Here is a 27,446-nt window from a genome sequence, read left to right as displayed (position 1 = left end):
AAAGACGAATGAATAAATATGACAATTGAGACACGTATATAAATAATTCTTAAGATTAAACAATGAAATTTTAATATTTTTTTCGGAAATTTAGCGAGACACACGAAAAATACGTCAAAACACGGTAAGGTGACCAGAGGGCATTGAGTGCCTTTTTCATTATTTCCTGAGTATTCTCCGTCCATGACAGCTTGCTATCACGGAAAGTTCTTAAATACTTAGCTTTTCTAGATAAACTTAATTCGACGCCATCCAACTTTGGCAAATTTGAAATTGTCTACCTTATTCCCTCTGGTAAATAGTACCAGTTCCGTTTAACAAGGATTAACACCCAGTCCCTTATCATTCGCCCATAACGAGAGTTCACCTAGTGCAGTCTCCACGATGTCACTGATCGTGGATAAAAATTTTCCTTTGACCAGTATTACCACGTCGTCCTCATATGTAACTATCTTCCTACCCTTAGATTCCAATAGCATTAGGATACCGTAAACCGCAAGTAGCCACAGAAGGAGAGATAAAAAACCTCCCTGTGGTGTCTCCCTGGTAACTCTGCTCCTAATGCAATGATCCCCTAGGGTCAAGTTATTAATTCTACTTCTAAGCATGCAGACTATCCACCTCACCAGGAAGTCCTGAACTCCCAGTTCTATAAGCGAATCCCTAATAGCCTCAATCCTTATATTATTGAAGGCTCCCTCAATATAGAAAAACTCGGTCAGAGTATAATACTTCTCCTCAATCCGTGCTCAACCCAACCACCTCAAGCAGTGCACTCTCAACAGATTTACCCTTGAGGTAGGGATGCTGAGCGCCACTAATGAAGTGAGTATCAATATTGTTCCTTAGATTTAGATCTATCAGTATCTCAAATGTCTTCAAAAGAAAAGAAGATAGGCTGATAGATCTAAAATCCTTTGGCCCTAACCTCCCTCCACCTCTTTGGTAAATACTAGGGTGATCGATTATTCGACATTTTCCAAAAACCGGGTTTCGAATAGTTCGAATAGTTAACATTTGAAAAAAAAAGGTTGATATTTTTCAAATTCATAAAAACCCGGTTAACCGATTTTTATTATAAATAACAAAATATATTGTATTTTGAAATACTAGGGTGATCGATTATTCGACATTTTCCAAAAACCGGGTTTCGAATAGTTCGAATAGTTGACATTTGAAAAAAAAAAACGGTTGATATTTTTCAAATTCATAAAAACCCGGTTAACCGATTTTTATTATAAATAACAAAATATATTTTATTTTGAAAAAATTAACGTTTTTGTTTAAATTTGATGGCCCGAACGGATTTTTAACAGTTTAAAAGTTTATAAATTTAGATCTACTGGTCTGATTTACATTATTTCTTTAAAGTAAAAAAGTTGGAAAAAAGTGGGACACTTCTGTTAAATATAAGAAACTATGTAATCCTAGCTTTTTCTAAAATCCCTGTTTAGGCAATTTTCATAGGCATTCCAACACATCAATAATATTTTAGCCGCAAATTAATTATTGTCTAGTTCCTGGACTCAATATTTTTAAGACGGTCATTTCAAAATTTTTTTAAATACAAAATAAATAAAATTACATATTCGAAACCGGTTTTTAAAATGTAAAAAACCGGGTTATTCGATATTCGAAAAACCAATATTTAGGAAAAACCGACACTGGTAAATCAGAAAAAGCCGGTTTTAAAACCGGTTGAAAAACCGAGTGGATCATCCTAGTAAATACCTACTACCAAGGCATCTCCTAACAATTTCCAGCAGAAGAGATAATGCATCCTGAGGTAAGTTCTTTAGTAGAGCTTTAAATATGTCAACCGGCCCATGTGACTTGTAGGGGTCGAAAGAATTAACCGCCCATACTAGCTTTTCCCTAGTGACTATCTCATCTATGCAACTGTAGGTGTTACTTGGCGCCACAGACTCGAAGTCCCATTGGTCGCCAATCACATCTTCAGTTGTGAGACAACCCGATAATGTGATTCCATTAGCAGAGCTACGGTCTCAGAGCTCGACTCAGTCCTTGAGTTATCACTTGGATAATGTCCGTCGGAATCTTGTCTTTATACTTATTGAAACACATTTTATGCATTTTGTTGCTTGACCTGTAAGCTTGGCCTTATTGAACAATTTCCTAACAGTCGACCTTTGAATTCTAAGTTCCTTGGTCCACCACTTAGGTTGCTTACTTTTGTCCGGAAACTTCCCCTAGGTAGGCCTGTGAACTTATTCACAACAACCTCTAAATCAGTTGGCAACAAATTGCGCAGTGCTCTCTTGTAGGACAAAATTTGGCAAAAGTAGAAGGAGTTGTCGTAGATTCATGAAATTTGGTACAGGACTTTATATCATAAAGATATGGTAAAATTTTTGTATGTGAAAAAAGTGTTGCATAATGAAATAAAATAAAAATAAATAAATTTTGGTAAAATCAACGTTTTATGCTAAAAAATATCAAATTTTCGACGGCTATAATTCAAAAACTACGAAAACAACTACACAAATTTTAATTGTTTCTTTTAAATTGAATGTTTATAAATAATAACCAGAAAATATTTAAATATTGGACTATAGCAATTCATGTGAAGCAATTAACTTTAAATTAAAAAAAATATTTAAGCCTTTATTTAAATGTTTATATAGGTATGCTATATTCCAAATGTGGTGAATTTCTTTTTTATCTTTAATGTACATGTCATATGTTATATTCAGAATAGAAATAAAGAAAATGCGAGATATCTTTTTTTATATATTCCATCAAAATTAAAAAAATCCATAAAAATAAAATGTATTTTTAAATATTCTATTAACACAAGAATTAAATTCCGAAGCAAAAATTTTAATCTCCTATAATAGGAGCCTGTCAAAAGCAAAAATAATTAATCGAATATCTTAAAAGATAAGTTTTTGGCAAATATTTTCCTAAAACATAAAAATGCAAGTTTTTCCCTTACAGTTTTTATTCACATATTCTTCTGATTTTGGCGCCATCTAACGGAAATATGACAAGTTAAATATATATATATATTTTTAATTATTTAGTTACGAATCTGAAACTATAACTTTTTTCTTTTCCTTTTTTTATATTTTTGTCCATGTAACGAAGCATTGTGCGTTGTGCCAACCCAGACCTACCCTATCACTAAACCCAATTTCCCCAATATGTCTTCCTAGGATCCCTAAAAGGGATCTATAACTGCATCCCTAACTTTGTTCTTGAACATCGGCGTATAACCCTAATGAGATTATTATCAGTTATAAAATCAAATATTAACTTACCTCTTTTGTTTATGTCCTTGCTGCCCCATTGACAATGATGAGCATTGGTGGGTCAGTCGCCTCGTACGGCATATACACCGAAGCCAGTGTGGCCGTACGCTTACCTTTTGCTTCTCAGTTTATATCACCGCTTCTGAAAGAATGAGAAATTAGAAAACCTAACTCATTCTTTGCTAGGATACAAGTCCTTACCTTGTCCTCAGAAGACGGGGCAAATAAGGTGTAACCCTTCCGTACGTAAGTAAGAACGACGAATACATTTCATGAATTATGTAAAAATTATTTTTTTGTGAAAACAAACTTAAAAAGTACAAATTCATGAAAAAATTGTATACGGAGTAGCGCCGCCGGCCTTGTAAATACCTCATATGGGTTTTGTTATATAAAGCGTTCCGGAACAAATTTTTTAGTTAATTACGTTATCTTCATTTTTAATATTTGAAATACAGTGAGCTCTCGATAATGTGAACTAATTAATGTCGGGGTAGTTCATATTTTCGAATTTGTTCATTTGTGATTTTTTTATATATATTACTAAGTTATTCTTTCTAAAAATCATTTCTGCAAGGAATGAAAATGCAAAGATTACTAAAAAAACTTTTTGTAATTTATTTGGAACATAAAAAGTTTTTAAAAATCCATTTTATAAAGAGTACATACGTAGTATGTACATAGAAAACAAACAAAATATTACGATAAAAAAAAAAAAATAAAATTTACAATGAAAAATGATAGGTACATACATCAGACCTGGGATAAATGCATTAAATATGTTAATACATTAACAATTTTTCGGAGACTGAAAATAACTGGGCCACATAACCAAAGTGAATGAATTGTGATTTATTTTTGTTTTTTAAAATAAATCACTCAGAATAACAGTGAGTGAATAAAATGATTTTTACTTAAATGGTTTAGTATAACCATTACTACTTTTGTTTTGTTACTCATGTTTTTGGCTGAGCACTTGGTTTTTGTATTCCTTTTTTCTCTTGCTTATATGAGAGTGGGAGAGTATACACACATATTATCTGAAGATAATATGTGTGTATGTGTGTCCTAATCGTGTATTTACATTTGCGATTTATTGTTTTGCTTTTAAAAATAAAAATCATGAGTAGACCTTTTCAAAAATGTTTATAAAATAAAAATCAATTGTAGCGAGTTTTTTTGTTTTTCTTTTCGGTTTCTCTTAACCACTTATCAAAAAAATCTAACATAAAGGTTTTTCTCAGTGATAAACTACAAAAACACAATTATAAATGGTGATCACAGCAATTAACCTTATAAAAACAAAGTGGACCCGTTATTTTCAGTCTCTGCAATTTTTTCACCATTAAAAAAAATTAATGTTAATGCAAGTTTATTTCATTAATATTAACATCGGTACATTTAATGCATTAAATTAGCATTAACATAAAATTTTTTTGAATTTAATGCATTAATTTTACATTAACATTAAATATTTTTGAAATTAATGCATTAATTTTACATTAACATTAAATATTTTTGAATTTAATGCATTAATTTTCCATTAACATTAAATAATAAGTAATAAAATTAATGCATTAATTATTCAGTAACATTAATGTATATAATAATTTATAAAAATAAAAATACGGCGCCAAAGACCTCGATCTAACTAAATTCAAGTAAAATTCAATGTTTTAAAGTCCTTTCTAATTAGTCCTATACTCGATAATACATATCAGAAGAATAGTGTCACTTCCCACGTATTCTTTTTTGTTTATTTTGTCACACTGTGCAATCTTATACAACCTTAAATGTAAATATCATATTTAAAACTCACAAGTTTAAATGGAATATAGGAATTATTAGAAAGGACTTTAACCCATTAAATTTTAATTGTATTTATTTATATTGAGGGTCTGTATTTTTTATTTATGTTTATCAATTTTTATATACATGTAAAATAAGCACCCATCGCAAGCATTGAAGTCATTTCCGTTTTCACTTATATTTTTGTGAATTTGTTTGGCTTTCTCTTTCAACATCAACCCACTTACAGGGAGGTTTTTATTCCGCATGCAAATAAACCACATATAGAGCGATTTTTCTATTTTTTGAAGCTCTGAAGATCGTAATGTTTTGCGTTTTCCGGGTCCATAAAACGTATTGTTCACACATTTTAAAATATTGTCTTTTTTATTGAACATATCGTTGATTTTGCAACTTTATACTTTTTACTTAACACTGTAACACTCGATTCTTTTTTTAAATATTCCAAAATTTCGCATTTTTTAGACATCACTAATAATTTCACGAACCTACCACAACAAGTTACATAAAGCTACTAGCATTAAATACCTTTAAAATAATGGTATACTATGGTATTTATTAATTCGGGGATTCCCAACGTTAAAAATAAATGCTATTACAAATTAAAAAAACCCCAAAAATTAAAGAAAAAATTGTTCACTATTTAGAGCCATTAAACTTTATTCACTATTTAGAGCGCCCATATAAAAAACTGAGTGTTCACATTAGTGGATAGTTCATAATTTGGAATCAATGTAATCAAAAAGAACCGAAATATGTATATAGGTTGAATGCTATTCCGGTATAATTTCATTGGTTGAGCTTATATTACATCCAGCACAACATTCACGTATTGAGAAATGTCAAGCTATACTATTAAAGCTACGTTCACACCTATGAAATATTTTACGTTTTTTATCAAATATTTGTTGGCTGTAATGTGAACACAAAATATTTTTGAAGAGCAAACAAAATATCAGCTGTTTTTCGTGAAACATTTTGATTTGTCAACCTACAAATATTTTCCCAATATGAACACAATGTGAACACGAAACATTTTTGTTTAACGTTAAAAAATTATTTAATTTAATTACAGTAGTTTTTTACAATTTCATAGAAATTTCTGCCTAAAAACAATAAATTAAATACGTTTTTATTTCATGTGTGTATTTCTATTTTGACGTTTTGTTTGAAGAAACAATGCCAAACACAATTCAGTACAAATAGTGAAAATTTGTTTGCCCGATGTTCACACTACAACAAATAATTTCTTAAAATAATTGACCTATAAAACACTGAAAAAACAAGATTTTGTTTGCAGGCAAAGTGGAACATAACAAGAAGAACAGTTAATGCGCAAGCAAACCAAAAGCCAAAAATATATCTGTTTATATTTACTACAAATATATATCATTGAATAAAAACATAAATTTATTCTAAAATTTCATTTAATATTGTTTTTCAACAAAATTTTTTTCACAAAAAAATACAAATTACATTTCAATACCTTGTGCAAGTGGAAAAGAGACAGATGGTGTACCAGCACTGTCATGTTGTAGCTATTTAGTATAATCAATGTAGCGAAAAACCTTTGGTTGTTTGGAACGGTTTATAGCTAGTTAAAAAAATCGCTATAAGTCGGGAAATAACCAAATTATAAATTATTTTCATTAAATTATCTATAAAATTTAAAATTATTGAGAATTGTTTATTATTAATATACTAGCTATACCCAGTGTGCTTTGCTACCCTAGAAGGAATATGTATAAATAAAAATCCCACTTAACGATTTTGAAGATTCTAACCACAATAGTTTTCCAGATTTATAATACGTTACATATGAGAGATGTCAAGCAAACTATTGCGAGTTCGCCAGTTTCTATCTATCGCCAATTTCTATCTATCTATCAATAAAAATTTTAATAATTTATATATGTTGTGCCAAGCCACCCATTGAAAGTCCGCCCCTTATGCTCTAAATGTTCCCATGAATTTCAAAGTTCTTCATGTAAAATAAAAAATTTGAATATTCTAGCTCTAATAGTTTCCCGAATTTTTCTATTTGATTCATATGGGGGCTTCAAGCCCCCCCAGATGAAAGTCCGCTTTTCCTCCAAAATGTTCAGATGAATATTTAAGTTCTTCGTGCAAAATTTGAAGAATTTAGTTCCATTAGTTTTCCAGATAAACGAATTTTTGTATTTAATTAATATGGGAGGTGCCGCTCCCCTCATGGGTAGGCCGTCAATTTATTACCCAAAATGTTTAGATGGATGTTAAAGTGATTCGTGCAAAATTTGAAGATTCTAACTGTAATAGTTTCCAAGATAAACGAATTTTTGTATTTAATTTATATGGGAGGTGCCACGCCCCCTAATGCTAGTCCGCCTACTTTTTGTCCTAAATGATTATATTGACACTAAAGTTGCTGCGACAAAATTTGTGGACTGTTATATTATCTCAAATATATGTATTTAAATTTTTCTTATATCCTCGCTCACTCGGAATTTCAAAATAAAAACTAGCCTATTACCTATTCCAGACATACAGGAATACGCTGTGTGTTCAAACATACATACAAACAAACACACATTAATTTTTATATATATAGATTTTTATATCCATTAATATAATAAATAATTGTTTAAATAAATTGAGTAATAAATTAATTAAATAATTTCTCAAGTAATTACTAGACTATAGACTACACTACAGACTACACTATAGACTACACTACAGACTCGACTATAGACTAGACTACACCATTTTTAACTGAATTTGGGAAAATTCGACATGAAATTGAGAATTTCCATTTAATATTGAGAAAATTCTAATTGAAATTATGATTTTCAATTTGATATTGAGAAAATTTCTACAGAAATTACGATTTTCAATTTGAAATTGAAAAAATTCTGAATAAAATTGAGAATTTTTATTTAAAATTGAAATATGAAATTGACAATTTCAAATTGATGTTGAGAAAATTCCAAATAAATTAAGAATTTCCGTTTTATATTGAGAAAATTCCAATTGAAATTATGTTAATTTATGTTAATTTAATTTATTTAATTTGTTATTATACAATTATAACTGAGCCCAAAGGGCCATATATACCCAGTAAAAACTTTCATTACCATGTAAGGGGTTAAAATGCTAAAATTTACTTACACAATAACATTTTAAGTCATTATTTTAACACGGTGATGTCATTGGAGGCAAGTACTTACCAGAAACGATTACAAGTAATTAGAAAAAGTAGTCATTGTAAATCGCATGAAAAAACGTATACAGCTTTTATATCTTCACTGCCAAGATGACTAATGAATTTTTATAACACATTATTAGTAAGACCTTATTAGACTACTTCTATATAATCCAGACGATATGTAGTAGTCATTGAAAAGTATGTTGTTAAGTAAGTAATCACAACTGAAAGCCATTACCCAGTTTTTGCTGGGTAGTTAACAAATTTACTACATATAATGAAAAACCACTTAACAAAGAGTAAATAACAAAATGTTTAAAAATAAATACAATATAAATCTTATATATATATATATATTCTTAAGATTAGATAGGAAGAATAAAGAAAGAGAAAGAAACGGATATAGATATAGAAGAGAAAATGGGGAAAATCTCAACTGCAAGATGGTGATAAAAATCAATTATAAATCATTATTTAGAAGATGAACAAATATTTTATTTTTGAAGGTGTTATAAGAAAATCGAAATGTTCTAAGAGAGCTGGGCAAATTATTGAATATTCTAGCCACTCGCACGTGGAAAGAACGTCTAGGAATTTGAATTTGACGATTACGACTTGAGCGACTAAAGGAGAAAAATGACATAATGCGTAAAATGTTACCATTTTTGTAAATATTGTAAAAACAAAGTAAAAGTCGCGACTTTATATAATTAAGAAAAGAACATTTCAAAAATCTGCAAACATAAATTGATACATGATTACGACGTCGTAAACAGAAAAGGTATCGAATAACTCTATTAAATAATTTGGTGAGTATTTTAATGTTGTACCCTAAGGTACCACTGTAAATCTCAATCCCATATAAAAATATAGGCATAATTAATGAATGAATTATTATTATTTTAACATTCATAGGTAAAATCAAATTGGTGTTATAAATGTTACGTAAAGCATAGTTGACCCTGGATATAACAAAATGTATATGTCTATCAAAGCAAAGCTTGTTATCTATCCACAATCCGAGACATTTGATGTGGTCAACAAATATAATTTCATTACCGTTAAGATTTAAAGAAAATTGAGCATTAGGTAAACCAAAAACTACAGCCTTCGTTTTCGAAGTGTTTATAATCAATTTATTTCTACACATCCAATTGTTAATATTGGAAACAGCATAAGCAAGCTGCACTTGCATTACATCAGCAAATTGTTTTTCACCACAAAAAAGATAAAATAAATCATCCGCGTAAGCAAATGGAATACAAGATGAGTTCTTATCAAATTCCCTGAAAATGTCATTGATATAAATATTAAATAGGATAGGCCCAAGTACCGAGCCCTGAGGTACACCACTTCTAACAGGTAAAATACTGGAAACTTTTTCACCAATTGAGACATACTGAAATCGATCAACAAGATATGAAAGTAAAAGTTTGCAAGATGATAATGTAAGACCAAGATTTTGATGCAATTTTGAAATTAAAATGCAATAATCGACTTTATCAAATGCCTTAGTGAGGTCCATTGAAAGAAGGACATTGAAATTTCCTTTATTTAAAGACTGTCTTATAGTATCTGTCAATCCCAGTAAAAGAGAGGTTGTATTTCTACCATGCCTAAAACCATATTGAGCATCACTAAAAAACGATGTTTCATCAATATAATCCAATAACTGATTTTTAAGCAAAACTTCCACAACTTTAGATATTACAGGTAATATTGAAATTGGACGCAAATTTGAAATATCATTAGATTCTCCGATTTTCCTTATGGGCACAACTCTACCTATTTTCCAACCCATAGGAAATGTAGAAGTAGTTATTATATTATTAACAAGATGCAATATGTAAGTTCCAATAAAGGGAAAGACTAATTTAAGAAATTTAACTGAAAATCCATCGCAACCAACAGCATTAGATTTAATTGATTGTAATGCATTAACTAATTCATCCAGGTTAACAGTTCGAAAAGAAAATCTATTATTATAAGAAAAATCTATTCTATCAAAATTAATAAATGAGTTATCACCTTGATTAGAAGAAAAGAAAGAATTTAAATTTTCAACATCAATTTTATCAATGTTAGTAACAGTATCTCCAATTCCATTTGCTCGAAGTGTGTTCCAAATTTGTTCAGAGTTCTTATCATGAAATAATGTAGCATGTGCTTTGCGTTTAGCATTACGTATAATGGTTTTTGACCGATTTCTAAAGCGGCAGAAGTTATTCCAATTCTCCTTCGATCTTTTCCGCAAGTATAAACGATAAGAAGCATTTCTAATCGTCAAACTATTTTTGATCTCAGGGGAATTAAACCACGAGTCATCACTAAATCTACAAACTTTACGTTTTTTAAATGGCACAGCGCTGTGCATTTGACATAAATATAAGAATAATAAATTGGCTTGCTCATTAACATCAGCGGTGTAGAAAATTCTATCAAAATCACAAGAATTAAAAATAAATTCTAAAAGAGAATAATCAACATCATTAAAATCGAAATATTCAATGAATTCCTTAACCATCGGTATTTTTACATCAAAAACTGCATATATAAATGAATGACGTGAAGTTCCTGGAATTTGAACTTGTCCTGATTGAATGGAGTTCATAGACGGAGATATAAGAAAATAATCAATTAAAGATGTTGAACCAAATCTTATGCTCAAATGAGTAGGTAGAGAGTTATGATGACAGATCATGTTTAATCTACTGCACATTTCCCTTACAGAAACTGCTCTAGAAATATCAAACATATTGTTATTAAAATCAACAATAATGACAATATCATTGTATTTAGTCAAGACATCTGTAATACTATCCTCTATTGATGTTAAATCACCGTGAGGAAGATAAACAACACCAACAAGTATTTTACGACCAGATACAGTTATTTCAATGAACAAAAATTCGGCAGACACATGAGACCTATCACCTCTCCTATTAGTTTTGTATTTAGTTTCTCTGCAGATAATATTAAATTTTAAACTCCTAGATACATATAAGGCAACGCCACCACCTGTTATACCCGGGCGATCATTTCTACAAATTACATAACCTGGAAGACAAACGGAGTTCGATGAAATATACTCAGTTAACCATGTTTCAGTTATTCCAACCACATCGAATAAATTGTTACTTAGAACATTTCTCAATTCATCGAGTTTGTTCGATGTACCACCTAGTGCGAAACTTTGAAGATTAAGGTGACCAATTTTTAAATTATTGGAGTAATTACGCAATTGAGATTCAAAAAAAGAGTTATCATAGATAATAGTGCCTAAATTAGAATTCATTATTTAAGCAAAGGAATGAGGAATAGAAAAAGGAATAGACTTTCAATTTCAAATTGAGAATATTTCAAATAAAAATGCGAATTTCCATTTAATATTTAGAAAACTTCAATTGAAATTGAGAATTTGGAATTTAAATTGAGAAAACTCCAATTAAAATTGGGAAAGTTTCAAATGAAATTGAGAAAATTTTAAATGAAATTAAGAAAATTTCAAATGAAATTGAGAACCTTTTATTTATATAACACATTTTAAAAAACAAATAATAAAGAAATTCCAATGTTAATCCACCGATTGTAGAGGAGCAATGGCTGGTTTATCATGAATACTATGTAGGAATACCACTCAAGCGATATGTGTTGGTAGTCTGAAAATGCAAAGTAAAAAAAAAAATATTTAAATATGGTCTGAATTTCCCGCTGATTAGGTTAAAAGTTCAGATCCCAGTATAAATTATAAAAAGTTTCGCAGAATTTTTCGAAATGATTGTCAAAATGTTCAAATTTTAAGCTTTCGCGGAACATTCATGTATTGCACTACATACATATATATGTACATATATATTTATTTGCAAATTAAAATTTTCTGAAAATCATTTGTAACTTTCTCAATTTAATTTGAAAGTTCCCCAAATTCAATTGGAATTTTCTCAATTTCAATTCAAAATTCTCCATTTCAATTGTACTTTTCTAAATTTCAAATGGAAATTCGCATTTTCATTTAGAATATTCTCAATTTGAAACTGAAAACCAAAAATTCAATTGAAATTTTCTCAATATAAAATGGAAATTCTTAATTTTATTCTAAATTTGATTCGGAATTTTCTCAATTTCAAATTGAAAATCACAATTTTAATTGGAATTTTCTTAATATGAAATGGATATTCTTAATTTCATCTGGATTTTTCTCGATTTAATACGTAATGTTCTCAATTTCACTTAATAATGGTGTAGACTATAGACTGGACTATATACAAGACTATAGACTAGACTATAAAGTAGAGTATAGATAAGACTATAGACAAGACTATAGACTAGACTATAGACTAGACTTTAGACTAGACTATAGACTAGAGTCTAAAGTCTAGTCTATAGACTAGACTATAAACTAGAGGGGCATTTCAAAAATTTTCGAGCAGGTTTTGTACTTTACCCTCTCCGATTTCGATAAAATTCGGTACACACATTCTTCATGTAAATACGGAATTTGAAATTCTCCAAAATTTCTACATCTTATATATTGTTGAGTACACAATAAGCGATCTTATGTGAAGGAATAAAGAAAATGGAAGGTAAATTTTTTGAAATATCCTTGACTAAAGGACGTTGCACAGTGGTATAGGAAAAAAAAGAGGGAAATAATTCGGTAACTTCTAAACGGTTAATACGATTTTAATGAAATTTGGTATGCACAAAGAGGAGGTGTTGTCGAGCTTAGGTTTTGAATTTGGACCTTATAGGCCAACCAGGGGCCCGGTGGGGGGTCCCCAAATTAGGACACCTCGGCTATGTTAAATTTTTAAAACGATCCTATTTCTTCATGCCAAAATGGGATTTTTTGGTTTTTTGCCTATTATATCCATACCAGGGGCGGGGTTATCGAGACCCGTTACAAAATGATTAAGAACATATTGGGTCATATAAAACAGGTCACTATAATTTGATATCGACTATGCGATTTGAGAATTTTTGCTCAAAATTGAATTTTCCATAAAAAATAGGGTTTTTTTTGGATGGACCTGGTCCCCTCGGTATCAAAAATTTTTAGGTTTTGTTTCATTTATCGTACTTTATGTAAAGTCAGCTTTCCAAAAAGTATAAATTCTATATACATCTTCTTAGAAACTTTTTAGATAACTTAAAAAGAAAAAGATACTTTTTTCCCAAAAAAATGACAAAAAATCGCCTTTTTTATTTTTTAAATTAAAATGCCTATAACTTTGGACTCAGTCATGATTTTTACATAATTCACTGCTTGATATATAAACTTGTTGTTAAGCGAATAAAAAAAAAATGGCGAAAATCGGGAATATTTGGACCCGCTATTATCAAAAAAACTAAAGTAAGGACGGTAAAAATTTTAAAATTTTAATTTTCAAATGCGAATATCTCCTAAACTATAAGAGATAATTTACTGCTACGACGACATTTTTTATAGTGCTCGATGAGGAGATTCTATATACGAAATTCGAAAAATCGGAACTCAAATGAAGAAATAGGATCGTTTTAAAAATTTAACATAGCCGAGGTGTCCTAATTTGAGGACACCCCGCCGGGCCCCTGGTTGGCCTATAAGGTCCAAATTCAAAACCTAAACTCGATAACACCTCCTCTTTGTGCATACCAAATTTCATTAAAATCGGATTAACCGCTTAGAAGTTACCGAATTATTTCCCTCTTTTTTTTTCCTATACCACTGTGCGTTGTTTGATGTCATCATCCTCACGTTAAAAATGTAATATTTTAAATCAAATAATATTTATTTACGTCAAATTTAATACTTGTGGAAAAAAATTCAAAATCCTACTTTTTTGTTCGAAAATTTTTGAAATTACCCTATATATAGTATGTTGTTGTCAACATAAATTTATAGACTAGAGTCTAAAGTCTAGTCTATAGACTAGACTATAAACTAGAGGGGCATTTCAAAAATTTTCGAGCAGGTTTTGTACTTTATCCTCTCCGATTTCGATGAAATTCGATACACACATTCTTCATGTAAATACGGAATTTGAAATTCTCCAAAATTTCTATATCTTATATATTGTTGAGTACACAATAAGCGATCTTATGTAAAGGAATAAATAAAATGGAAGGTACATTTTTTGAGATATCCTTGACTAAAGGACGTTGTTTGATGTCATCATCCTCACGTTAAAAATGTTATATTTTAAATCAAATATTGGGGACTAAACGATTAAAATCGGATAAATAATTAAGAAAATATACGTCAAATTTAATACTTGTTGAAAAAAATTCAAAATCCTACTTTTTTGTTCGAAAATTTTTGAAATTACCCTATATATAGTATGTTGTTGTCAACATAAATTTATAGACTAGACTATAAACTTTATAGACTGTTGTTGTCAACCAATTAATAACAAATAATACCCTCCCCACTATAGTGGTGTAGGGTATAAATAAACAACAAAAATAATAATTATCTTTAATTTACGCAATTGCTTAAATTTCTATTAAATGTCACAACTACTTTGTCTCAGATATCTATTTTATAAAAAATAGAATAAAACCGGTCATTTTAGCGACTATTTACATTTTTGTATGATGTGATAACACTCTTTTTCAGAAAATAAACAAAGAACAGCTGTTATCTTACATTTGGTTTGCAAGATCAAATAATTATTTTGCCAAAATTATGTAAATTATTTGACTTTTGGTGTTCACATTGATGAAACAATGAAAAAATATTTATTTGCCAGCAAATCAATTTGTTTTATGAAAATCATCCGCATTGTCGTTTGTTAACATAACATATTTTATATTCAGATTCGACAAAGTTTTTTCAATTGTGTTATATATTAATATTAAACACTTTTATTATATAAATTTAAAACAATACCATCAAATATTTGTTCAAGTCTGAACATGAAATAAATATTGCGTTTGTTTGACGCAACTTCAAAAATATTTATTACAATTATTTGGACCAAATATTTTTCAGGTGTGAACGTAGCTAAGGATTGAATTTCGATTAATAAAGGTAAGGCAAACATGACACGAAAACCTGATGTTATAAAAAAATTTGAATTTTGAGTGACAAACCAACCTACCTTTCGATTTTTTTAAATTTTTGTTGGCCTGTGTTATTAAAGAATAATTCGAACATTTTTCGTCGATTATTCGAATAATATTTAAATGTTACTTTTTACGAATATTTTATTATATGTACATTAGAGTGCACAGTGGGGCAGAATGGAAATTTTTTGGAAATAAATCTGGCATTTCTAAACGGCTGATCCGATCGGGATAAAATTTGGCGTAGCCAAGGAGTATTCGAGTTTAAGTTTTGAAGATGAACCCTGCAGATGCCCCAGGGACGGCGCTGTGGCGGCTCAAAGTAGGGTACCTACGACATGTAAAATTTTTAAACTCGTGCCATTTTTTTATTTTTCACCCAAATACAAAGATTTTTATATTTTGTGAAAGCGCTCGACGAGATCTTGAAAAAACATGCTTGGACATACTACTTATCTCTTATAATATCCGAGTTATAGGCATTTAAAAATTTAGTGATACAAAATTTACCATACCTTGGTCCGCCTTTTTTTGAATACCGGGCGTAATTTTGGACCAAATGGACTCAATTTTTTCTTGTTAGTTAGACAACAAAATTTCCAATAATATACAAAAAATTTCAGATCAATATTGTTTACAGATCCAAAAATATAAGTTTTTTAATTTAAAAATTCAAAAAATTTTAGATTTTTGGCGTTTTTTTGCCAAAAATGTGTCTTAACTCTTTTATTAATAAAATAAAATTTTTATTAAGAACATATAACAATTTTATAGTTTTCTAAAAGGTATCTTTACGCAGAACGCTTTGGCGTAAAAAACTTGTCCTATTTTTTGAAAATGTTGCCACTGCGTCCTTCCGAATATGACCTATTTTTTATCAAAACTTCAACTTTGGGCGACATGTTCTAAAATCCCAAAGCTGGGATCAGAAAACTGAAAGCAGTTTTGGAAACCTCAATATGTTTTCTATTTACTCCAAAAGTATTTTCCCAGCCCTGAAAGAAATGTGGACCCTATGGGCAAAAAAGTAAAAAATCCCATTTTTGGGATTTTCATTCCTATTTTTGGGAATTGCGGGATGCCCTTTGACCTTTTCAATTTTTTTTTTGCATATTCTTATTTGAAATGACAAATTTAACAAGCGTTGAAAATTTCATTGAGTTTTGTTCATAAATAAAGATTTTGTCATATATTACATATTTGTTTAATTTCTAAAACTATGATTTATATCAAAATTTTAATAGGATCGCAGATAGCTACAACAATTTAGTCCATATTTATCCCTTAATATCATTTTTTAGTTAGATATGGAAATTCTCGACCCTTTACAAAAAATTTCAAGCCAATATCTCAATTACATTCAAAAATATGTTCATTTAAACCTGTGTCCTTTAATTTCATCTTTTTCATATTTTAGTATTAAGTATGACAGAACATACATTTGGTGTTGAATAAAATATTTGGACAATTTTTAAAAATTATTTAGTTAATTATTTTATTATAATATTGTATATAAAATAAAAAAATTATAATTTTATTATGAGCCACGCACAACAACACCTAAATCACCCCACACAAATTACCTTTCCCGCCCACCGAAATATAAAACACAATTTAATACAATATCATCAGTTAGTATAATAGCTTTTTTATTTGAACTGTTTATCTTAAACATAATACAATTAATTCTTACAACCTACTTATATAGTTAATTCCTAACACTACTTATTTTCTATAAAATAATCTGTCATATCGGTATACATATCCAGAAGGTAATATAAGTCCTTTAAATCTTCCTTGTTTTGAGATGATAGAGTTTCATAACAAATCCATCTTTTTCGCATAGTTGAAAGAACAGGATCAGAAGATAGAAGTAAACTATTAAAAATATCTTCATTCTGTGATTGCCTGGAGCATTTTCTTGAGCTGAATAGTTGAACATGCTTAAAATCTCGATTCCTCGCTTCCTGGGCTTCTTCTGTTAACTCTCCAAGTGGAAGAATATTCGATTCAATTATTATTTGACCATGACACAATACTTTGTGTACTGTTGGTGTTAGTTCCCTCCATGGATACAGAGATCCAAGTAATTTAGAAATTTCAGATGTGTATTCCCCAAATCGATTTTCATTAATTTTATGTTTACTATTCAGTGCCATTAAAATAGTTTTAACTCTTCGAAGCAACTCCTTGTCGATTCCAGTTATTTTTGAAAACCTTCTCGACGTATTACCGTCATTTGTACTACCTCAACTTGAAAGTGGTTTGTCGATGTTTAATCCCATCTGAACTTTAAATTCTTCTTGGATTCTGCTTTTTTCCGCAGCTCTCAGTTCTTTCAATTCTTCATTATTTTTTGTTGATTTAGTAGGATATTTTGTTTTTTTTCCTGGATCGCCTTGTATGATGGTAATATATTGTGTCCTTTTTCATGCAGAGCTTTCCTTAATATTTGGTACTTATTTCGACTGAGACCCAGTTCCAACATAAGCGCTATTGCTTCCTCTTCAGTAAAATTTGATTATGATGTTGGAGTTGGTATACTTTCCACAATTCGCTTAAGTCGTTTTGGTGATGCATTAGGAAGAATAGTTGCAATATGTACGACATCCATATGTTGGTTTTCCTTTTTTAGCATTTCGTTAAATGTATCAGCAATTTCCTCATTTGAGATTGAAAAAAGTTTTTGTGTGACCCTCTTTTTTTTACCTTGAACATAAGTCTTCGTATGACTTGCAAGGCGCTCCTATTGATGTGTTGTAAGTTGAGATTTCCGTAGTAGTTTCCATCCAACTACAAAATTTTAATCGAAATTTCTTTTGATTTCCATCCACAGACTTACTTTTTACATCAAAAAGTTTTAAAAAGTTTTCAATTTTTGATATGCCTGTTTTGTCTACTTTTCTACTATATGTAGTTTTTATATAGTTTGAAATGTCTTCAATTCTTTCTGGCCCTTTTGAAGATATACTCCATAAAACGGAACACAACTCTTCGTACTTTAATGTAATCTTCATTGTAGAAGTTTACTTATATACCAATTCTTGTCATTTCCGATACAGGTATTCCAAAGTAAAAAATTACAAATTGTCTACCTATTAACATTTAGGACTATATTACTATAACCTGTAATTCAGTTATTGATATTTCTTATTAGTGAATGAATCGAAATTATCATTACCTGTATATTTTTACCTACATGATCATAAACGAAACAGAACGAAAAAATTTAGGTAAAAAATAGTTATAAATTTTTGAAAATTTAAGCATAATAGGACCTTTCAATTATAAGGATAAGCAAACAAATAGAAAATAGGTAAATATAAGATTTAAATATGTGCTGTCATACTTAATACTAAAATATGAAAAAGATGAAATTAAAGGACACAGGTTTAAATGAACATATTTTTGAATGTAATTGAGATATTGGCTTGAAATTTTTTGTAAAGGGTCGAGAATTTCCATATCTAACTAAAAAATGATATTAAGGGATAAATATGGACTAAATTGTTGTAGCTATCTGCGATCCTATTAAAATTTTGATATAAATCATAGTTTTAGAAATTAAACAAATATGTAATATATGACAAAATCTTTATTTATGAACAAAACTCAATGAAATTTTCAACGCTTGTTAAATTTGTCATTTCAAATAAGAATATGCAAAAAAAAAAATTGAAAAGGTCAAAGGGCATCCCGCAATTCCCAAAAATAGGAATGAAAATCCCAAAAATGGGATTTTTTACTTTTTTGCCCATAGGGTCCACATTTCTTTCAGGGCTGGGAAAATACTTTTGGAGTAAATAGAAAACATATTGAGGTTTCCAAAACTGCTTTCAGTTTTCTGATCCCAGCTTTGGGATTTTAGAACATGTCGCCCAAAGTTGAAGTTTTGATAAAAAATAGGTCATATTCGGAAGGACGCAGTGGCAACATTTTCAAAAAATAGGACAAGTTTTTTACGCCAAAGCGTTCTGCGTAAAGATACCTTTTAGAAAACTATAAAATTGTTATATGTTCTTAAAGAAAATTTTATTTTATTAATAAAAGAGTTAAGACACATTTTTGGCAAAAAAACGGCAAGAATCTAAAATTTTTTGAATTTTTAAATTAAAAAACGTATATTTTTGGATCTGTAAATGATATTGATCTGAAATTTTTTGTATATTGTTGGAAATTTTGTTGTCTAACTGAGTCCATTGAGTCCATTTGGTCCAAAATTACGCCCGGTATTCAAAAAAAGGTGGACCAAGGTAAGGTAAATTTTGTATCACTAAATTTTTAAATGCCTATAACTCGGATATTATACGAGATAAGTAGTATGTCCAAGCATGTTTTTTCAAGATCTCGTCGAGCGCTTTCACAAAATATAAAAATCTTTGTATTTGGGTGAAAAACAAAAAAATGGCACGAGTTTAAAAATTTTACATGTCGTAGGTACCCTACTTTGAGCCGCCACAGCGCCGTCCCTGGGGCATCTGCAGGGTTCATCTTCAAAACTTAAACTCGAATACTCCTTGGCTACGCTCACGCCAAATTTTATCCCGATCGGATCAGCCGTTTAGAAATGCCAGATTTATTTCCAAAAAATTTCCATTCTGCCCCACTGTGGAGTGCTCCAAAAAAACGAAGTTGCGAATTTTGCCCGTCCCCCCCTCTAGAATTGTTCTATGGGTTGTAAAACTATGTCATACAAAAAATTAGGATGATTGGATAACGTTAACAGGTGCCGTAACGGCTCTGAAGTTTCCAAGTGCATTTACAAGTGGAAAATATCGATTTTTTTTCAGTTTTTGCTCAAATTTGGTCATTTAGTAATAAATTTTGAAATTTATTGTAAAGGAATCGTAATGTGCACAGAGTAAGCATTTTGGAATGATATACAACACAAAAATTGATTGAAAACTTTAAAAGTTATTGCAAATTCCCCAGTCCATTAACGTGTCCCACAGCACATAAATTCGAAATGTGACAAAAAAAAAATTACTTTATTTCGATATATTCTAAAAAACCATTTTGTTACTTAAAATATATCTATAATTACTCGAATATTAGTTTTTGCCCTTATGAGATAACGCTAACTCGTTCTCAGTTATGGTCAAAAAAGTTTGATTTTTTTCAACGGCCGTTTCAAATCTCCAATTTCAGTTTTTTTAAACTTTGTTAAACACCTTATGTTTTTTTAAATGAATATCTATCTTATACCACACATAGTATCTTTTTATAATATTCCACCAATACCTTGAAAAACATACCATATACCATAATTTTGCCACCGCTGAACTTAATATTCTTCGAGTCCAGTATCTTTCCCATTACAAATGTCCTCTAAAATTGAATTTGGACACGTCCAAAAAAGGACATTATTTCATATTGATTCGACCAGTTTATCTTTGGTAATGAGTAGACGAGTAGAACGATTCTTTCTTAAACTAAGAGATTTTCTCGCAGGGTGACTAGAGCCAAGACCAGTCTCATTTTCCATGTGACTAACCATAGAAGTACTAATTTTGAACTTTATAATAATAATTACCCCTTAGGAGTAATTTTTTGGAATTTTTCGAATTTTATTGTCATCAAATTATCCAGTATTAGAGCAATTTTACGAGGTCTTCAACCCATATATTGAACTTTCGCTGTATATTTCTCATGAAATTTTTTAATATTTTTGAAAGTGTTGATTTATTCATCATATATTTATTGCAGATTAAAAAATAATAGGTAAAATATTAAAAGAAGTATTAAAATTTTAATTGATGATATAAAAAATTAATTTTGCTGAAAAATTAAAAAAAAAAAAATGTGTACAAAATTATCAAAATGAAGAATACCTTGAAATAACTGTACATCATGATGCTCTTTACACGGTTATTTTGCATATTATTTTTTTTTTTTTTTTTTTTGTAATAGTCTTCTTTTATGCATTGTTTTGTAGACCACTGTATATGTCCCACTCACATCCCACTAAGTAATCACAAAGCTTTTAAAGGCAATGGTCTAAGTTTCTTTTGAGCAAAAAAAAAAAAAAAAGTCCATTTTGAAAAAATAGGGGAAAATTGAGTGTCAAATATTGAAAAAATTTTATTCTTGAGTTAAAAATTTATTTTTTTGATAGATATGCCACACGCATCCCATTATGGGACTATAAAACCCTTCAAGGAAATTGTATAAGCTCTCTTTTAAGTAAAAAAAAAATACAAAGGGTCCATTTAAAAAATAAAAAAATTTTAAAGAATGTAAATTTTTTTGGAAAGAATGAAGAAATAGCTATCTGAACTCCTTTGGACAAAAGTTACACTCATTGGAATAAAATCCTGTATGACCAAAATGTCCAACTTTGACCCCCTCTAAGTCCGACAGTTCTTGACCGATAGAGCTGAAAATTTTGTGTCTGATCAAATAGTACTAACCATAGTGCAAATTTCATCAAAATCGATTTTTTTGTTGGGTCACTTGACATGAAATTCCCCATATCATCACCTGATTTAATGCCATATTTCATCCTAGAAGATTTTTTATAATTGATTCATCTCATAGTTTGAAGAACTAGTTTAATAGAACGCAGTTTTACATTCAGATAACCAATAAATAACATGAAGCCATTTGGTCCCAAAAAAAAAACATATTTTAAACGACAAAGTTTGACACATTTCTTCCAATTGTATTCAAGCTTCTAAATTGAAATTTTAATCCTTGTTGTCATAAAATCCAATAATTACACTGTAATTAAAATTTCAACTTTCAAAAAGACACAGAAAAACGCCGAAACACGTGAATTTAATTTTCAGTCGTAGAATCTTGTGGCATACTCCGTTTTGAAAAGTTGGGTCAAAATCGGGAGATATTGGATTTTAAAGCTTACACTGTTTCTGAGGTGTTTTTTAATTATTTAAATTAAAACAAGTTAGAGTGCTATATTCGGCTGAGCCGAATCTTAAATACCCTCCACCAGCTACTTTTATATTAATACTTTTCTAATTGATCAAATATTTGTAGAAATAAGTTTTCTCATATCTTAAATAGAAAAATCCCTAGATTTAAACAGCTAAAATCTATTACAATTCCAAGATTTATTGAACATTACCAACGCTTGGCGATTTTTATTAATTTGCATGTATGCATGTGTGTGAAAGATTTAAGGATTTTCAAAATACATATATATAATTTTGTTCTACACAAATTGATAATGCAACTAGTTAAATACGGTTTTAGGGGCAGGACCTAGTATGGGAGATATGACCAATTATAGACCGATCGTAAAAAATTCTTTAAGCAAAACTTCTGGACATGAAAGCTATATTTGAGTAAAATTCTGTATCTATATCGTAATTTAATAATAAGTAATGTGTGTTATGAACCGATCGTGCAAAAATCTTGAAATAGAATTTTTGTATCAATAGCTTTATTTGGTAATGAGTAATGTGCATTTAAGAGATTTTCGAAAAAGGACCTTGTATGGGAGCTATGACCAATTGTGTATATAAAAACAAAATTTCAAATTTCTGTATCTATATCATTATTTGGTAATGAATATTGTACAATTAAGTAATTTTCTGGAGGGGGCCTAGTATGAGAGCTATGACCAAGTATGGACCTATCGTAAAACAATTTTATAGTGTAATTTAAGTATATAAGAGCAATATTTGTGCTAAATGTATGGATATCAATATTTTGTAATGAGTTATGTGCGTTTATGTGATTTTCGGGAGGGAACCTTGCATGGGAGCTATGACCAAGGATGGACCGATAGGAAAAAAATTTTACAGTAATATTTCTGTGCATATGAGCAATACTTGTACCAAATTTTATATAGATATCCTAATTTAGTAATGAGTTATGCGCGTTTAAGTGATTTTCGGGAAGGGACCTTGTATGGGAGCTATGACCAATTATGGACCGATCGGAAAAAAATTTCACAGTAATATTTCTGTATGTGAGAGTAATACATGTACCAAATTTTATATGGATATCTTAATTTTGTAATAAGTTATGCGCGTTTAAGTGATTTTAGGGATGGGACCTTGTATGGGAGCTATGACCAATTAAGGATCGGAAAAAAATTTCACAGTAACAATTATGGACCGATGGAAAAAAAATTTCATCGCTTCAATAATACTTCTGTATGTGAGGGCAATAGTTGTACCAAATTTTATATAGAGAACTTGATTTAGAAATTAATTATTTGCGTTTAAGTTATTTTCGGGAGGGGACCTTGTATGGGAGCTATGTCCAATTATGGACCGATCCAGAAAATTTTTTCTCTGAATGAATTCTATTGACATAAGATTTTAATTTGTAAAATTTTGTAAAGATTTCGACATTGTGACGGAAGTTATTAACAAAAATAGCATTTTCCGGGAGTATGTACTTTTGTATGGGAGGTATATGAAATTGTGGACCGATTCTGGCAATTTTCAGCAGGAGTCAAGTTCTTGTGTAGAAACGAATGTATGCTGATTTTCATGGAATTATCTTTCATAGTTTTCGAGAAAATTACATCAGAATATGTAAAAAATGCTTATTTTTTTCGAGGTTGTTTCAAATTTTGATTCATAACTTTTCCCGGTGTAAACCGATTTTGCTCATTTTCAATACCAAACTGCCTAGGACAATAATAAATATTTTGGGTGAATTTCGTTAATTTTTATTGCTTCGTGTTAACGTGAGAATGTTTTATACAGACAGACAGACGGACGGACGGACGGACAGACGGACATAGCTAAATCGACTCAGAATTTCATAAGGTCCAAGAATATATATACTTTGTTGGGTCTCAGATGAATATTTCTTGGTGTTACACACGGAATGACAAAGTTATATATACCCTCTATCACCACTGATGGTGGTGGAGGGTATAAAAAAACGTTCACGTATAGAAAAGTATATAAATACATGAAACTAGAGTCCATTTGAATTAATTATGCATATATATTTAGTTTTTTTTTATAATTAGTTCGTATGTCTATGCGTGAAAACTTTTTTCAAAATTTAAAAAATAAAAAATCACCTTCATACTTTAAAACGCAATATCTTCCGATTTTGACCTAACTTCAAAACGTAGTAAGCCACTAGATTCTACGACCCAAAATTAAGTTTAAGAGTCTCGGGGTTTTTCCGTGTCTTTTTGACATACTTACAGTGTTATCAATACTAGTTTTTTAAACGATAAAAATGGATTGGTCTCATGAAATCCAAAGTAATCGGTTTTATGTTCGATTTAAAATTTAATGCTTTATTGAATAAAAAACTATAACATTGGTTTTCATGAGACTAATGTATTTTTTCAGTTTTCAAGTTCTACAAACGAAAATAATTTTTTTCAAAATTGTCTAAAAAATTAAAAAAATAAAAAAATTAAATTTGATTTTTTTTAAATAAAGTTTTGAAAAGAAAATTAAAAATGTACAAAAATGAAAAAAAAAAAACTAAAAACTTCAAAATATGTACTAAAAGAGTAAAATATGCTCTAAAAACTCGAAAATATGCCATAAATATCCAACAAAAGTCAAATCATGCAAAATTATGATCTTATGGGTAAATTATGCAAAAATATGCTCTAACAAATCGATGCCAAAATTCTAAAATTGGTCTGAAACGTGTAAATATCTTATCCATGAGTCCATACGACGCAACACAAAAAACATGCATTTGCATATTCTGGTTTCCCTGATCATAACAAATAATACGTTTCACCATTAAACAATTTGTTTATTTTATAAAAATAAATCGCGCTAATAGAAACAAACTTTTCAATTTAAATAGTTTTTTACTTCTCGTGTAAAATTTTAAGCATGTTAGATAGGGCCGTTTGCGTTTTAGGTGACGATATATTCTTGTAAATGTTGGAAATAATATTTCTTTACATCAAAAAAGACAATGTTTAGAATAACCCTGGAAAAATTTAATATGGTTTTAAAATATTAACTGTAGGAAAGCTTTTAAAAAAATTTTAACGATCCTTAAACATGAAATAAGAAGAAATGAATAACCTGTGTGTTTTTGTCATCCTGTTATTATGGTATTGTTATGGTATTTGCAAGGAATTAATGTATTTAAAGGTCCGCATTTTCGCAATTTCTTTGCAACAAAATGGAAAATTGCAGAAGAAAGGAAAAAAACAGGGACCGTAACCGTTATGATTTTTATAATAAAAATCCAAAAATAATTATTATTTTTGATTTTTATTTTTATTTGACAGAAATAATAATTATTTTTGGATTTTAATTTTTTCGGGCAGAAATAAAAATCAATTTTTATTTTTTCTGGCAGAAATAATAATTATTCTGGATTATGTATGTATGTATGTATGTATGTATATATGTATGTATGTATGTATGTATGTATGTATGTATGTATGTATGTATGTATGTATGTATGTATGTATGTATGTATGTATGTATGTATGTATGTATGTATGTATGTATGTATGTATGTATGTATGTATGTATGTATGTATGTATGTATGTATGTATGTATGTATGTATGTATATATGTATGTATGTATGTATGTATGTATGTGTGTGTGTATGTATGTATGTATGTATGTATGTATGTATGAATGTATGTATGTATGTATGTATGTATGTATATATGTCTGTATGTATGTATGTATGTATGTATGTATGTATGTATGTATGTATGTATGTATGTATGTATGTATGTATGTATGTATGTATGTATGTATGTATGTATGTATGTATGTATGTATGTATGTATGTATGTATGTATGTATGTATGTATGTATGTATGTATGTATGCATGTATGCATGTATGCATGTATGCATGTATGTATGTATGTATGCATGTATGTATGCATTATAAACTGAAAATATTACATTATTATTTCTGCCAGAAAAAGTAAAAATCAAAAAATGATTTTTATTTCTGCCAAAAAAAAAATAAAAATCAAAAAAAAATAATTATTTTTTGCCAAAAAAAAATAAAAATCAAAAATTTAAAAATCAGCGTTTTATAAACATATAGCTCAAACCAATAAAAATGGTATGTTTGAATTTGTTCTCCGAAATTTTATTGTATTTGATTTTTTTCTTTAAAAATTCAAAAATAATTATTATTTACGATCCCTGGAAAAAAAATATTAAAACCAAGGTTGGTAACTGTTTCGAAACTGTGATAAGGTAGCGGTATTTTGAGTTATTTCGGTATTGATATTTTATTGTTATCGGTATTTTGGCTTAATTCGGTAACGGTATCTTAGCGTTATCGGTATTTTGACTTATTTCGATATTGGAATTTTAGCGTTATCGGTAATGGTAGTGTACTAACAAGTAAGAGTGCTATATTCGGCTGAGCCGAATCTTATATACCCTCCACCAGCTACTTTTATATTAATACTTATTATTTAATTGATCAAATATTTGTAGAAATAAAATTTCTCATGTCTTAAATAGAAAAGCAGCTTAAATCTGTTACAATCGCAAGATTTATTGAACATTACAAACGCCATTTTCTTTTATATTTTTAAAGCGCCTTAAGATATGCTTTAGCGAAATTTTATAATTTGTGTGAAAGATTTATAGGGATATGACCAATTATGGACCCATCGTAAAACAAGTAAGAAATTATAGTCGGGCGAGGCCGACCATATAATACCCTACACCTGTTACAAAAATAAAATGTGATTTAGTTTTCATAATAAAGCATTTAAGTTGAATTGCACCTTGCCTTGAATTATACTTAAGCCATTTATTGTTGAATAAAATTGTGGACATTTAAGTCAAATTTTGAAGGGGGATTTGTATAGGGGCTATGGTCAAATGAGACCCTATAATTATAAAATTCATGTGAGTCATCAAGGCTAGTATAGAACTTGGTTTTGCAGCTTTTTGTCGAGATACGAGTATATTAAACATAATTATAAACTTAAAATCCTTATTCGTCGTTTTCAGTTGTATGGGGTCTAGGTGAGATAATGGACCGATGTTAACCATTTTCAATAGACTTTGTCTCTGGTACCGAAGAAGATCATCTGCCAAATTTCATTGAATTATCTTCAAAAATGCGGCCTGTAGTTTGATTAAAAGGTTTACAAGCCCTATTCGGGGGTTCAGTTGTATGGGGCTAGATGAAAACATTAACCGATGTTAACCATTTTCAATAAGCTTCGTCTCTGG

The 27,446-nt window shown here is 29.5% G+C and overlaps 1 protein-coding gene across 3 annotated transcripts in view; it reads left to right on the top strand.

Moving 5' to 3' along the window:
* Positions 1–1,768: 1,768 nt before the first annotated feature.
* The window catches only part of LOC119616428 (protein gustavus), a 91,637-nt gene continuing 65,959 nt past the window's right edge, over positions 1,769–27,446 (top strand). The window contains exon 1 of one of the 3 annotated variants that reach the window (XM_037972760.1): positions 1,769–1,786. The gene's annotated coding sequence lies outside the window, so the exon portion shown is untranslated. Of the gene's footprint in view, positions 1,787–9,055; positions 9,075–15,254; positions 15,278–27,446 lie in introns of those variants that run through there. The other 2 variants (XM_037972759.1, XM_037972758.1) reach the window with 2 other exon arrangements.

Source organism: Lucilia sericata, unplaced genomic scaffold, assembly GCF_015586225.1.
Source record: "Lucilia sericata isolate MDLA Ls3-8-SP2 unplaced genomic scaffold, ASM1558622v1 Contig000071F_arrow, whole genome shotgun sequence".
Classification (NCBI taxonomy): domain Eukaryota; kingdom Metazoa; phylum Arthropoda; class Insecta; order Diptera; family Calliphoridae; genus Lucilia; species Lucilia sericata.
This window is presented reverse-complemented; position numbering and strand designations above follow the sequence as displayed.